The sequence below is a fragment of the Triticum urartu genome, chromosome 3A, assembly GCF_056163025.1.
Source record: "Triticum urartu cultivar PI428250 chromosome 3A, HENAU_Tu73, whole genome shotgun sequence".
NCBI classification, from domain to species: domain Eukaryota; kingdom Viridiplantae; phylum Streptophyta; class Magnoliopsida; order Poales; family Poaceae; genus Triticum; species Triticum urartu.
This window is the reverse complement of record NC_141875.1, coordinates 638,083,454-638,098,522: the sequence shown is the minus strand read 5'-3', so window position 1 is coordinate 638,098,522 and position 15,069 is coordinate 638,083,454.

Sequence of the window (15,069 nt, the reverse complement as noted above, 5' to 3'; positions counted from 1 at the left end):
ATATGTTGCATGTTATTGATGATGCCACTTCTGCTATGCATGATACTTATGATGAAACTACTTCTATGCTTGATACTACTGTGCCACTTGGTGAATTTCTTGATGAACAACTTGCTATGGTTAGAGAGAATGAAAATATTGAATCTGATAATATTCATGAAAGTGATGATGAAGACTCTTCCCCTAATAAATATGAATCACCTGTTATTCCTGAGGGTTATGTTTTTGAAAAAGAAGATGCTCTAGCTATTTTAGCTTACAAAGATAGATACGAACTCAAGAGGTTATTAGCTAAATGGAAGCAGCAATCTCTTAATGCTAGAATGAAACTTGACCATGCTTTTGCTACTTCACCTATCTGTGTTACTGATAAGGATTATGAATTCTCTATTGATCCTGATATAATTACTTTGGTTGAATCTGATCCTTTTCATGGCTATGAATCTGAAACTGTTGTGGCACATCTTACTAAATTAAATGATATAGCCACCCTGTTCACTAATGATGAGAGAACTCGTTACTTTTGTATCCTTAAAATATTTTCGTTCTCATTAAAGGGTGATGCTAAGATGTGGTTTAACTCTCTGGATCATGTTAGTGTGCGTAGTCCTCATGATATGATTTATTACTTCTCTGCTAAATATTTCCCTACTCATAAGAAACAAGCTGCCTTAAGGGATATATATAATTTTGTGCAAATTGAAGAAGAAAGTCTCCCACAAGCTTGGGGGATGATACGTCTCCAACGTATCTATAATTTTTGATTGTTCCATGCTATTATATTATCAACCTTGGATGTTTTATATGCATTTATATGCTATTTTATATGATTTTAGGGACTAACCTATTAACCTAGAGCCCATTGCCAGTTTCCGTTTTTTCCTTGTTTTAGAGTATCACAGAAAAGGAAAATCAAACGGAGTCCAATTGACCTGAAACTTCACAAAACTTATTTTTGGAAGGAAAGCAACCCGGGAGACTTGGAGTCCACGTAAGGGAAGCAACGAGGAAGCCACGAGGCAGGGGGCGTGCCCTCCACCCTCGTGGGCCCCTCGTGGCCCCCCTTACGTACTTCTTCCACCTATATATCTCCATATACCCTAAAACGATCAGGGAGCAGAATAGATCGGGAGTTCCGCCGCCAGAAGCCTCTGTAGCCACCGAAAACCAATCTAGACCCGTTCCGGCACCCTGCCGGAGGGGGCAATCCCTCTCCGGTGGCCATCTTCATCATCCCGGTGCTCTCCATGACGAGGAGGGAGTAGTTCTCCCTCGGGGCTGAGGGTATGTACTAGTAGCTATGTGTTTGATCTCTCTCTCTCTCTCGTGTTCTTGAGGTGGTACGATCTTGATGTATCGCGAGCTTTGCTATTATAGTTGGATCTTATGATGTTATCTCCCCCTCTACTCTCTTGTAATGGATTGAGTTTCCCCTTCGAAGTTATCTTATCGGATTGAGTCTTTAAATTCGAGAACACTTGATGTATGTCTTGTCGTGCGTATCTGTGGTGACAATGGGATATCACGTGATTATGCCTCACATGATAATTATTTTGTTGAGTTTGCTCCCACGATTATTCACGAGAAGAAATTTGCTTATGTGGAGAGTAATAAAAATTCTATGCTTGTAGATCATGAAAAGAATGCTTTGTGTGATAGCTATGTCGTTGAATTCATTCATGATTCTACTGAAAATTATTATGAGGGAGGAATATAAGCTTGTAGGAATTGCAATAATATCAAGTTTCCTCTCTATGTGCTTAAAGTTTTGAAGTTATGGTTGTTTTGCCCTCCTATGCTAGTTGACTATTATTCCCATAAGTTGTTTGCTCACAAAATCCCTATGCATAGGAAGTGGGTTAGACTTAAATGTGCTAGTCATATTCTTCATGATGCTTTCTTTATGTTAGAATTCTTATCTTTTATGTGAGCATCATTGAAATCATCATGCCTAGCTAGGGGCGTTAAACGATAGCGCTTGTTGGGAGGCAACCCAACTTTATTTTTGTTCCTTGCTTTTTTCTCCTGTTTAGTAAGAAATAATATCTAGCCTCTTTTTAGATGTGGTTTTATTCTTTTAATTAGTGTTTGTTCCAAGTATAACCATTGGGAAGACTTGGGGAAAGTCTTTGCGATCATGCTGTAAAAACAGAAACTTTAGCGCTCACGAGAATTTCTGCCATTTTTATTTGGAAAGTGCTATTTAGTTAATTCTTTTTTCAGATGATTAATAGACAAATTACTCAGGTCCATAAATTTACTTTAGAATTTTATGAGTTCCATAAGTATACGTTTGATACAGATTACTACAGTTTGTTCTGTTTTTGACAGATTCTGTTTTCTATGTGTTGTTTGCTTATTTTGATGAATCTATGGCTAGTAAAAGAGTTTATAAACCATAGAGAAGTCGGAATACAGTAGGTTTAACACCAATATAAATAAAGAATGAGTTCATAACAGTACCTAAGTGGTGATTTATTTTCTTATACGAACGGAGCTTACGAATTTTCTGTTAAGTTTTGTGTTGTGAAGTTTTCAAGTTTTGGGTAAAGATTCGATGGACTATGGAATAAGGAGTGGAAAGAGCCTAAGATTGAGGATTCCCAAGTCACCCCAAGGTAATATTCAAGGACAACCAAGAGCTTAATCTTGGGGATGCCCCGGAAGGCATCCCCTCTTTCGTCTTCGTTCATCGGTAACTTTACTTGGAGCTATATTTTTATTCGCCACATGATATGTGTTTTGCTTGGAGCGTCATTTTATTTTATTTAGTTTTGCTTGCTGTTTGAATAAAATACCAAGATCTGAAATTCTTAAATGTTATAGAGTCTTCACATAGTTGCATAATTATTCCACTACTCATTGATCTTCACTTATATCTTTCGGAGTAGTTTATCGTTGCTCTAGTGCTTCATTTATATATTTTTAGAGCACAGTGGTGGTTTTATTTTGAAGAAATAATTGATCTCTCATGCTTCACTTATATTATTTTGAGAGTCCTAAACAACATGGTAATTTGCTTTGGTTATGAATTTAGTCCTAATATGATGGGCATCCAAGAGGGGTATAATAAAAACTTTCATAGAGAGTGCATTGAATACTATGAGAAGTTTGATACTTGATGATTGTTTTTGAGATATGAGAATGGTAATATTAGATTCATGATAGTTGAGTAGTTGTGAATTTGAGAAATACTTGTGTTGAAGTTTGTGATTCCCGTAGCATGCACGTATGGTGAACCGTTATGTGATGAAGTCGGAGCATGATTTATTTATTGATTGCCTTCCTTATGAGTGGCGGCCAGGGACGAGCGATGGTCTTTTCCTACCAATCTATCCCCCTAGGAGCATGCACGTAGTACTTTGTTTCGATAACTAATAGATTTTTGCAATAAGTATGTGAGTTCTTTACGACTAATGTTGAGTCCATGGATTATATGCACTCTCACCCTTCCACCATTGATAGCCTCTCTAGTACCGCACAACTTTCGCCGGTACCATAAACCTACCATATACCTTCCTCAAAAAATCCACCATACCTACCTATCATGGAATTTCCATAGCCATTCCGAGATATATTGCCATGCAACTTTCCACCGTTTCGTTATTATGACACGCTTCATCATTGTCATATTGCTTTGCATGATCATGTAGTTGACATCATATTTGTGGCACAGCCACCATTCATAATTCTTCCATACATGTCACTCTTGAGTCATTGCACATCCCGGTACACCGCCGGAGGCATTCATATAGAGCCATATTTTGTTCTAAGTATCGAGTTGTAATTCCTGAGTTGTAAGTAAATAAAAGTGTGATGATCATCATTATTAGAGCATTGTCCCAGTGAGGAAAGGATGACGGAGACTATGATTCCCCCATAAGTCGGGATGAGACTCCGGACAAAAAAAAGAGGCCATAAAAAAGAGAAGGCCCAAAGAAAAAAAGAAAAAAAGAGAGAAGTGGCAATGCTACTATCCTTTTACCACACTTGTGCTTCAAAGTAGCACCATGATATTCATGATAGAGAGTCTCCTATGTTGTCACTTTCATATACTAGTGGGAAATTTTCATTATAGAACTTGGCTTGTATATTCCAATGATGGGCTTCCTCAAAATGCCCTAGGTCTTCATGAGCAAGTGAGTTGGATGCACACCCACTTAGTTTCTTTTTGAGCTTTCATACACTTATAGCTCTAGTGCATCCGTTGCATGGCAATCCCTACTCACTCACATTGATACCTATTGATGGGCATCTCCATAGCCCGTTGATACGCCTAGTTGATGTGAGACTATCTTCTCCTTTTTTGTCTTCTCCATAACCACCATTCTATTCCACCTATAGTGTTATGTCCATGGCTCACGCTCATGTATTGCGTGAAGATTGAAAAAGTTTGAGAACATCAAATGTATGAAACAATTGCTTGGCTTGTCATCGGGGTTGCGCATGATTTAAATATTTTGCATGGTGAAGATAGAGCACAGCCAGACTATATGATTTTGTAGGGATAGCCTTCTTTGGCCATGTTATTTTGAGAAGACATAATTGCTTAGCTAGTATGCTTGAAGTATTATTATTTTTATGTCAATATTAAACTTTTTTCTTGAATCTTATGGATCTGAATATTCTTGCCAAAATGAAGAGAATTACTTAGAGAAATGTTTTAGGTAGCATTCCACATCAAAAATTCTGTTTTAATCATTTACCTACTCGAGGACGAGCAGGAATTAAGCTTGGGGATGCTGATACGTCTCCAACATATCTATAATTTTTTATTGTTCCATGCTATTATATTATCAACCTTGGATGTTTTATATGCATTTATATGTTATTTTATATGATTTTTGGGACTAACCTATTAACCTAGAGCCCAGTGCCAGTGCCAGTTTCTGTTTTTCCTTGTTTTAGAGTATCGCAGAAAATGAAAATCAAACGGAGTCCGATTGACCTGAAACTTCACGGAACTTATTTTTGGAAGGAAAGCAACCTGGGAGACTTGGAGTCCACGTAAGGGAAGAAATGAGGAAGCCACGAGGCAGGGGGCGTGCCCACCCCCTGGGCGCGCCCTCCACCCTCGTGGGCCCCTCGTGGCTCCCCTGACGTACTTCTTCCGCCTATATATCTCCATATACCCTAAAACGATCAGGGAGCAGAATAGATCGGGAGTTCCGCCACCAAAAGCCTCCGTAGCCACCGAAAATCAATCTAGACCCGTTCCGGCACCCTGCCGGAGGGGGCAATCCCTCTTCGGTCGCCATCTTCATCATCTCGATGCTCTCCATGACGAGGATGGAGTAGTTCTCCCTCGGGGCTGAGGGTATGTACCAGTAGCTATGTGTTTGATCTCTCTCTCTCTCTCGTGTTCTTGAGGTGGTACAATCTTGATGTATCACGAGCTTTGCTATTATTGTTGGATCTTATGATGTTTTCTCCCCCCTCTACTCTCTTGTAATGGATTGAGTTTCCCCTTCGAAGTTATCTTATCGGATTGAGTCTTTACAGATTTGAGAACACTTGATGTATGTCTTGCCGTGCGTATCTGTGGTGACAATGGGATATCACGTGATTCACTTGATGTATGTTTTGGTGATCAACTTGCGGGTTCCGCCCATGAACCTATGCATAGGGGTTGGCACACGTTTTCGTCGTGATTCTCTGGTAGAAACTTTGGGGCACTCTTTGAGGTTCTATGTGTTGGTTGAATAGATGAATCTGAGATTGTCTGATGCATATCGTATAATCATACCCACGGATACTTGAGGTGACATTTGAGTATCTAGGTGACATTAGGGTTTTAGTTGATTTGTGTCTTAAGGTGTTATTCTAGTACGAACAATAGGGCTGTTTGTGACACTTATAGGAATAGCCCAACGGATTGATTGGAAAGAATAACTTTGAGGTGGTTTCGTACCCTACCATAATCTCTTCGTTTGTTCTCCGCTATTAGTGACTTTGGAGTGACTCTTTGTTGCATGCTGAGGGATAGTTATATGATCCAATTATGTTATTATTGTTGAGAGGACTTGCACTAGTGAAAGTATGAACCCTAGGCCTTGTTTCAACGCATTGCAATACCATTTGTGCTCACTTTTATCATTAGTTACCTTGCTGTTTTTATATTTTCAGATTACAAAAACCATTATCTACTATCCATATACCACTTGTATCACCATCTCTTCGCCGAACTAGTGCACCTATACAATTTACCATTGTATTGAGTGTGTTGGGGACACAAGAGACTCTTTGTTATTTGGTTGCAGGGTTGCTTGAGAGAGACCATCTTCACCCTACGCCTCCTATGTATTGATAAACCTTAGGTCATCCACTTGAGGGAAATTTGCTACTATCCTACAAACCTTTGCACTTGGAGGCCCAACAACGTCTACAAGAAGAAGGTTGTGTAGTATACATCAGGGGAGGCTTCACAAGTTACTTAAAGCTTTGCCTGATCACCCTCTTAAGAAAAATGAAATACTTGATACCTTTTATAATGGACTAACCGATGCTTCTAGAGATTACCTGGATAGTTGTGCTAGTTCTGTTTTTAGGGAAAGAATTCCGGATGAAGCTGAAATTCTATTGAATAATATGTTGACAAATGAAAATAATTGGGCACTTCCTGAGCCTATTCCTAAACCAACTCCGAAGAAAAGAGGTGTTTTATTTCTCAGTCCTGAAGATATGCAAGAGGCAAAGAAATCTAGGAAAGAAAAAGGTATTAAAGCTGAAGATGTTAAGAATTTACCTCCTATTGAAGAAATACACGGTCTTAATTTACCGCCTGTTGAAGAAACATATGATCTTAATCCCTCACCTATTGAAGAAACGCATGGTCTTGATAATCCGACACAGGTAGTAAAGGTAAATTCTCTCTATAGATATGATAAAGCTAAAATCCCTCTTACTAAGTTTGCTAGCCCATGCTTAGATGAGTTTGATAAATTTATGGTTAAGCAAGAAGACTTCAATGCTTATTTTGGTAGACAATTGAAATACAATTCAAATATGCTTGAACACTTGGGTGATTATATGGCTAATGTCAAAGGTGAACTTAAACTTATTAGTAAACATGCTTCTATGGTTACCACTCAAGTAGAACAAGTACTTAAGGCTCAAAATGATTTGCTCAATGAATTGAATAGTAAGAATAATGATAATGCTGTTAGAGTTATTACTAGAGGTGGTAGAATGACTCGGGAACCTCTGTATCCTGAAGGCCACCCTAAGAGAATTGAGCAAGATTCTCAGAGAAATAATATAGATGCACCTAGTCCTTCTAAAAGGAAGAAAAAGAAAAATGATAGGACTTTGCATGCTTCTAGTGAACCTGTTATTGATACACCTGAGAATCCAAATGATATTTCTATTTCTGATGCCGAAACACAATATGGTAATGAAGCTGAAACTAGTGATAATAATAATGTTCATGATGGTGCTCAACCTAGTAATGACAATGACATAGAAATTGAACCTGCTGCTGATCTTGATAACCCACAATCGAAGAATCAACGTTATGATAAGAAAGACTTTGTTGCTAGGAAACATGGTAAAGAAAGAGAGCCTTGGGTTTAGAAACCCATGCCTTTTCCTCCCAAACCATCCAAGAAAAAGGATGATGAGGATTTTGAGCACTTTGCTGAAATGATTAGACCTACCTTTTTGCGTATGCGATTAACTGATATGCTCAAAACAAATCCTTATGCTAAGTACATGAAAGATATTATTACAAATAAAAGAAAGATACCGGAAGCTGAAATTTCCACCATGCTTGCTAATTATACTTTTAAGGGTGGAATACCAAAGAAACTTGGAGATCCCGGTGTACCCACTATACCATGCTCTATTAAAAGAAACTATATTAAAACTGCTTTATGTGATCCTAGAGCCGGTGTTAGTGTTATGCCTCTCTCTTTATATCATAGACTTGATTTGAATAAGTTGACACCTACTGAAATATCTTTGCAAATGGCTGATAAATCAACTGTTATACCTGTCGGTATTTGTGAGGATGTGCCTGTTGTAGTTGCAAACGTTACTATTTTAACAGACTTTGTTATTCTTGATATTCCTGAGGACGATAGTATGTCTATTATTCTTGGAAGACCCTTTTTGAATACTGCAGGGGCTGTTATTGATTGCACTAAAGGCAATGTCACTTTTCATGTTAATGGTAATGAGCATACGATACACTTTCCAAGGAAACAACCTCAAGTTCATAGTATCAACTCTATTGGCAAAATTCCATCAATTATATTTGGAGATTTTGAATTTCCTCTTCCTACTGTCAAGAAGAAATACGATATTCTTATTATTGGGGATGTGCATATCCCCGTTGAGGTAACATTGTGTTATTCAAAATTTCTCCAATTCCATGTTATTCAGAATGAGTTCGTTAACAAGACTTGATCAACCTTGTTAGTGGATTCCTTTTGATAAGCATGAGATGGATGAAACTAGAAGGCACAACCTTCTGTACCCTCCTTTTACTTTCTGTTATTTATATTAAATAAAAAAAATAGTATTTCTCTGTATGTTATCTGAATTATCCGTGCAATATAAAAATACCCCGAAAATAAAAGTTCTCCAAATGCCCTGAAATTTAAATATGATTTTTTCTGAAATATTTGAGTATATTTGGCACTGAGAACACAGCAGGAGGGGCATCCACCTGGCCACGAGGGTGGAGGGCGCGCCCTACCCCCCTGGGCGCGCCGCCTGTCTCATGGGCCCACAGTGGCCCTCCTCCACTTATTCCTGCACCCACACACTCGTTCTTCCTCCCACAAACACGAATATCCAGCTCAAGCACGAGTTCTAGCTCATTTTGCTGCGATTTTCGATCTCCTTGCTCAAAGCACCTCTCACAAAACTTCTTGGGGAGATTGTTCCTTGGTATGTGACTCCTCCATTGGCCCAATTAGTTTTTGTTCTAGTGCTTTATTCATTGCAAATTTGTGCTGCCTAGGTGACCATGTTCTTGAGCTTGCATGTCAAATTTATATGGTCAAAAGTAGTTCTAATGCATGATATAGGCTCTAGGCACTTGTAGGAGTTGTTGCTATCAATTTTGTTGAGCTTGGTTCACTTTTGTTTGAAGTTACTAAAAAATTCAGAATTTTTCAGAAAATAATGAAGAGATTTTTGAGGGGCTCATCGAGCTGAAGCTCGAAGGAAAAGCAAAATGAAAAAGCAGAGAAGCCCAAGTATAATCTGCCTCGCACCGCGGAGGTTCGGCCGTGTGAATGGCATTCCGATGATTTCTTGAGAGCAGCCGGGATTTATGATGATTTTTATGAATTGACTGAGAATGCATGCCTCACTGCCTTCCTCCACGACCAACACGCACAATATCTCTTACTCACCAATATCTTTGTGCAAAACTTTCATTTCCATGCTAGGAGCTCACCACCTATGATGGAATTTTATTTATATGATGAGCATAAGGAGATGTCACTTTATGATTTTTGTCGGGTTTGTTTGATCCCTTTCGAGGGCAAAATAGAGGAACCACATCACGGCGATGTGGATAGGTTTATTGATACCATCACTGTAGGGGAAACGAGGAAGGTTTCCGATGCACGAATCACTAGCATACATTTTCCTGTTTTACGCTAGTTTGCTAGATTTGCTAGTCGTTGCTTAATTGGTCGCGGAAACTGTGGAAACCTTAGTGTTCCTGATATTATTATTTTGTTTCATGGTTTATTCTCTGATAACTCTGTTAGTATGGGCGGTATTATTGCTAAACAATTAAGTCTGAACCGTACAAAGGGCCCCATCTTTGGAGGCATCCATGCTTCACGTCTAGCTGCATATTTTAACATACCTATTAGGCATTATGAGAAGGAAGAAAAATTGCTTCCCATTGTTTATCTAGATTATATAAGTATGGTGGCACACGATTTTATTGTTAAGAATAGGGAAGGGAGCTTAAATACAAATTGTTCTTTCATAAAAATCATCCTGAGACTATTACCCTGCCTGCTCCTTCCTTGTTTGATTTATCTGTAGGCCAGTACCTTGTTCCATTAGAGGCTATTCACGACCATCGGAACCCTACATCAGCCACAGAGCCAGAGTCGGAACCACAAGTAGATCCTCCACGACAGTCTAATTACCATTGGGATCCGGAAATGATTGCCAACCAATGGCAGTCAGAGTCTTCTTCTTCTCAGTACGACCCCAACTATTATTATGCATATCCGCCAGGCCAGCCGTGGCCATAGACCAACTTTGGCCAAAAGCCTAAGCTTCGGGGAGTACGTATTTCTCACCGACATTATATTCATGTTCACACACTCATTGCTAGATGTCGGTGCTCATACTTTTTCATTGTATCATCCATGCTAGTTTATTTTACTTTTTTTGCTTTCTTCTTGTGTGTTTAATAAACCTTAAGAAAAACAAAAAAAATAGTTGTAGCTTTTAATTAGTTTACTTTCCATGGTTGTAGTAGTAATTAAAACGAAAACCCAAAAAGATTTCCTATTCTTCTTTTACTTGTTGGGAGCTTTCCCATGTAAATAGTTTTATTTCTTTTTCTTTTCTTTGGGGGTCGATAGGAGAAGACCATGATTAAATTGTTGAAGTAGCTCTTATATGCATAACTGTTGATCTGACAGAAGAGCCCATATTGCCTTGTCTTCTCCTGTTTATTGAATGCTTGCAGATTCCAGCTTAGTCCAATGCACGTGCACTATTATTATTATCCACGTCATTCGGTTGTGCAAGTGAAAGGCAATTATGATGATATATGATGGACTGACTGAGATGAGAAAAGCTGGTATGAACTCAACCTCTCTTGTTTTTGTAAATATGATTAGTTCATCGTTTCTGATTCAGCCTATTATGAATAAACATGTTTGCAATGACAACTAGAGATCATAGTTTCTTGTACCATGCTTGATTAGCTAGGAGCTTATAATGGTTTACCTTGCATGTCAACATGCTATTAAAATGGTTGTGATGTGGTATGATAGGGTGGTATCCTCCTCTGAATGATTTAAGTGACTTGACTTGGCGCATGTTCACGCATGTAGTTGAAACAAAATCAACATAGCCTTCATGATATTTATGTTCGTGGTGGATTATATCCTACTCATGCTTGCATTCAGTGTTGATTCATTTTAATGCATGTCCATGACTGTTGTCGCTCTCTAGCTGGTCGCTTCCCAGTCTTTTGCTAGGCTTCACCTGTACTAAGCGGGAATACTGCTTGTGCATCCAACTCCATAAACCCCAAAGTTATTCCATATGAGTCCACCATACCTACCTATATACGGTATCTACCTTCCGTTCCAAGTAAATTTGTATGCAGCAAACTCTAAACCTTCAAATAAATATCCTGTTTTGTATGCTCGAATAGCTCATGTATCAACTAGGGTTGTCCGTATCTTCCATGTTAGGAGGGTTATTCTCAAGAGGAGTGGACTCCGTTCCTCACTCACGAGAAAGTGGCTGGTCACCGGGATGCCCAGTCCCATGCTTTATGCAAACTAAATCAAAATAATTGCAAACAAAACTCCCCCTGGGACTCTTGTTAGTTGGAGGCACTCGTTGTTTCGAGCAAGCCATGGATTGATGCTTGTTGGTGGAGGGGGAGTATAAACTTTACCATTCTGTTTGGGAACCGCCTATAATGTGTGTAGGATGGAAGATATCGCCATCTCTTGGTTGTTATGTTGACAATGAAAGTATACCGCTCAAAATATTATTCACCTCGATTTCAACACCGAAGCTCTGGCACCTCTACAAATCCATGCTTCCCTCTGCGAAGGGCCTATCTATTTACTTTCATGTTGAGTCATCATCCTCTTATTAAAAAGCACCAGTTGGAGAGCACCGCTGTCATTTGCATTCATTATTTTTAGTTTACATTGAGTATGACTTGACTGGATCTCTTTTACCATGAATTACAATGTCTAGTCAGTCCTTGATCTTTAAAGGTGCTCTGCATTTATGTTTTGCGGTCTCAGAAAGGGCTAGCGAGATACCATCTTGTTATATCATATTATGATTGTTTTGAGAAAGTGTTGTCATCCGAGATTCATTATTATTGCTCGCTAGTTGATTATGACATTGATATGAGTAAACATGAGACTTATGTGTTATTGTGAATATGGTTAGTTCATAATCTTTGCTGAAAACTTCAATGTTGGCTTTACATATTTACAACAACAAGAGCAAACAGAGTTTGTAAAAGTTTTTCTTTATCACTTTCAGTTTGTCAAGTGAATTGCTTGAGGACAAGAAAAGGTTTAAGCTTGGGGGAGTTGATACGTCTCCGTCGTATCTAGTTTTCCAAACACTTTTGCCCTTGTTTTGGACTCTAACTTGCATGATTTGAATGGAACTAACCCGGACTGACGCTGTTTTCAGCAGAATTGCCATGGTGTTATTTATGTGCAGAAACAAAAGTTCTCGGAATGACCTGAAACTTCACGGAACATCTTTTCAGAAATAATAAAAAATCCTTGCAAAAGATGAAGACCAGGGGCCCCACACCCTAGCCACGAGGGTGGGGGCGCGCCTGCCCCCCTAGGGCGCTCCCCCCTACCTCGTGGGCCCCCTGGAGCTCCTCCGACGTCAACTCCAACTCTATATATTTGCTTTCGGGAAGAAAAAAATAGGAGAGAAAGATTCATCGCATTTTAAGATACGGAGCCGCCGCCAAGCCCTAAAACCTCTCGGGAGGGCTGATCTGGAGTCCGTTCGGGGCTCCGGAGAGGGGAATCCATCGCCATCGTCATCATCAACCTTCCTCCATCACCAATTTCATGATGCTCACCGCCGTGCGTGAGTAATTCCATCGTAGGCTTGCTGGACGGTGATGGGTTGGATGATATTTATCATGTAATCGAGTAAGTTTTGTTAGGGTCTGATCCCTAGTATCCACTATGTTCTGAGATTGATGTTGCTATGACTTTGCTATGCTTAATGCTTGTCACTAGGGCCCGAGTGCCGTGATTTCAGATCTGAACCTATTATGTTTTCATCAATATATGAGAGTTCTTGATCCTATCTTGCAAGTCTATAGTCACCTATTATGTGTTATGATCCGTTAACCCCGAAGTGACAATAATCGGGATACTTACCGGTGATGACCGTAGTTTGAGGAGTTCATGTATTCACTATGTGTTAATGCTTTGGTCCGGTACTCTATTAAAAGGAGGCCTTAATATCCCTTAGTTTCCATTAGGACCCCACTGCCACGGGAGGGTAGGACAAAAGATGTCATGCAAGTTCTTTTCCATAAGCACGTATGACTATATTCGGAATACGTGACTACATTACATTGATGAATTGGAGCTAGTTCTGTGTCACCCTAGGTAATGACTGTTACATGATGAACCCCATCCGACATAATTCTCTATCACCGATCCATTGCCAACGAGCTTTCCATATATTGTTCTTTGCTTATTTACTTTTCCGTCGCTATTGCTATCATCACTACAAAATACCAAAAACACTACTTTTGCTACTGTTACCTTTTGCTACCGTTACCACTACTATCATATTACTTTGCTACTAAATACTTTGCTGCAGATATTAAGTTTCCACGTGTGGTTGAATTGACAACTCAGCTGTTAATACTTGAGACTATTCTTTGGCTCCCCTTGTGTCGAATCAATAAATTTGGGTTGAATACTCTACCCTCGAAAACTGTTGTGATCCCCTATACTTGTGGGTTATCATAACCCCAAAAATTCTAAAATAAATTGCTAGATGTGAGTAATTTATCTATTAATCATCTGCAAATAGAATCAACCTGCCGGGGCTTCTGATCCACGGGCACCTATGGGACCGGCGGACCGGGTCCCTTTTGGTTCGGCGGGGGGCGGAGGTTGCGCAAAGAGCAGATCGAGGCGAAGCAAGCGGGCGGTTGGTCGTGCGAAGAGTAAACCAAGGCGAAGCACGCGAGCGATTTACCCAGGTTCGGGCCACAAGGATGCGTAAAACCCTACTCCTGCTTTGTGGATTGGTATTGATCTCTAGCTCGGGAGCGAGAGCGAGCGTGAGTGTGTGGAAATGCTGAACCTCGCGAGGGCTCTCGAAGTGGCCGACCCCCTCTACGTTGCACACGGGCCTCCTTTTATACTCAAGGAGTTACCGACATAGAGCAACGGGGGCCAAGGGCAAAAATGGAAAGGGTGCCGTGGGTAGGCACAACTAGGCGCTGTAGTAGGCACTGCTAGCTGCTACAGTGTTATCATACCTAACCCTGACGGCAGGGGACAAGGGCATTAAATGCCCGTCTGTGTCGCCTAGACAGCACCGAAAGGGACCACTAGGGACGCCACCGTCTTGCCACGGTGGTTGTCTTGTCAGGTCCTGCGTGCCACCGCACGCCCCTAGCTGCACAGCCTCCTGCCACGTGCGCTCGGGAGGGGCCCCGGAGCGACACGTGGGTGGATGTGCTGGAGCGCGGGCGTGGAGTGGGGGCTTGCCGCGGCAAGCGCCTTGCCGCGGCCGTCGACTTGTCGCTTCCGGGAGCTTGTCGCTCACCGGGCCTTGCCGGGGCGCAAAGCGCGCCGCGGCAAGTTCCTTGGAATGCCTCGGACGGCCTTCCCGGCAAGCGCCTCTTGCTGGGGCCTTGGAACGCTTCTGATGGCCTTCCCGGCAAGCTCCTCTTGCCGGGGTCTTGCCTTCTTCCCGGCAAGCTCCTCTTGCCGAGGTCTTGTCTTGAGTACTTTATTCTTGAATGGTCTTCAGAGGGACCACAAGGAATCTTGGTGGCGAACTGGCAGGCCTTGCCGCGGGACGCTGCGACTGCCCATGCACAAGTTCGGGGTACAAGGGTACCCGTACTCTAGTACACCGACAAGAGCCCCCGGGCCTGGGCCAGACACGGTGCCGAGCGCTGTTGGGCCAGGCCCAAAACAGTGCACGGGCGTGCGCGCGGCCTAGGTCACGCCGCACCTTCCTCCGTTCCCCCCGCGCCCTTCCCCCGAACGGCACGCGTTGAATGCGGCGTCGTGGGGGAGGTCGTGGGGGTTCCTTTTCTCGAAATGCGGAACGTCCGCCCCCTTCCCCCTTTAAGAGCAGGGGAAGCGGGGGCAGTTGGCCTAT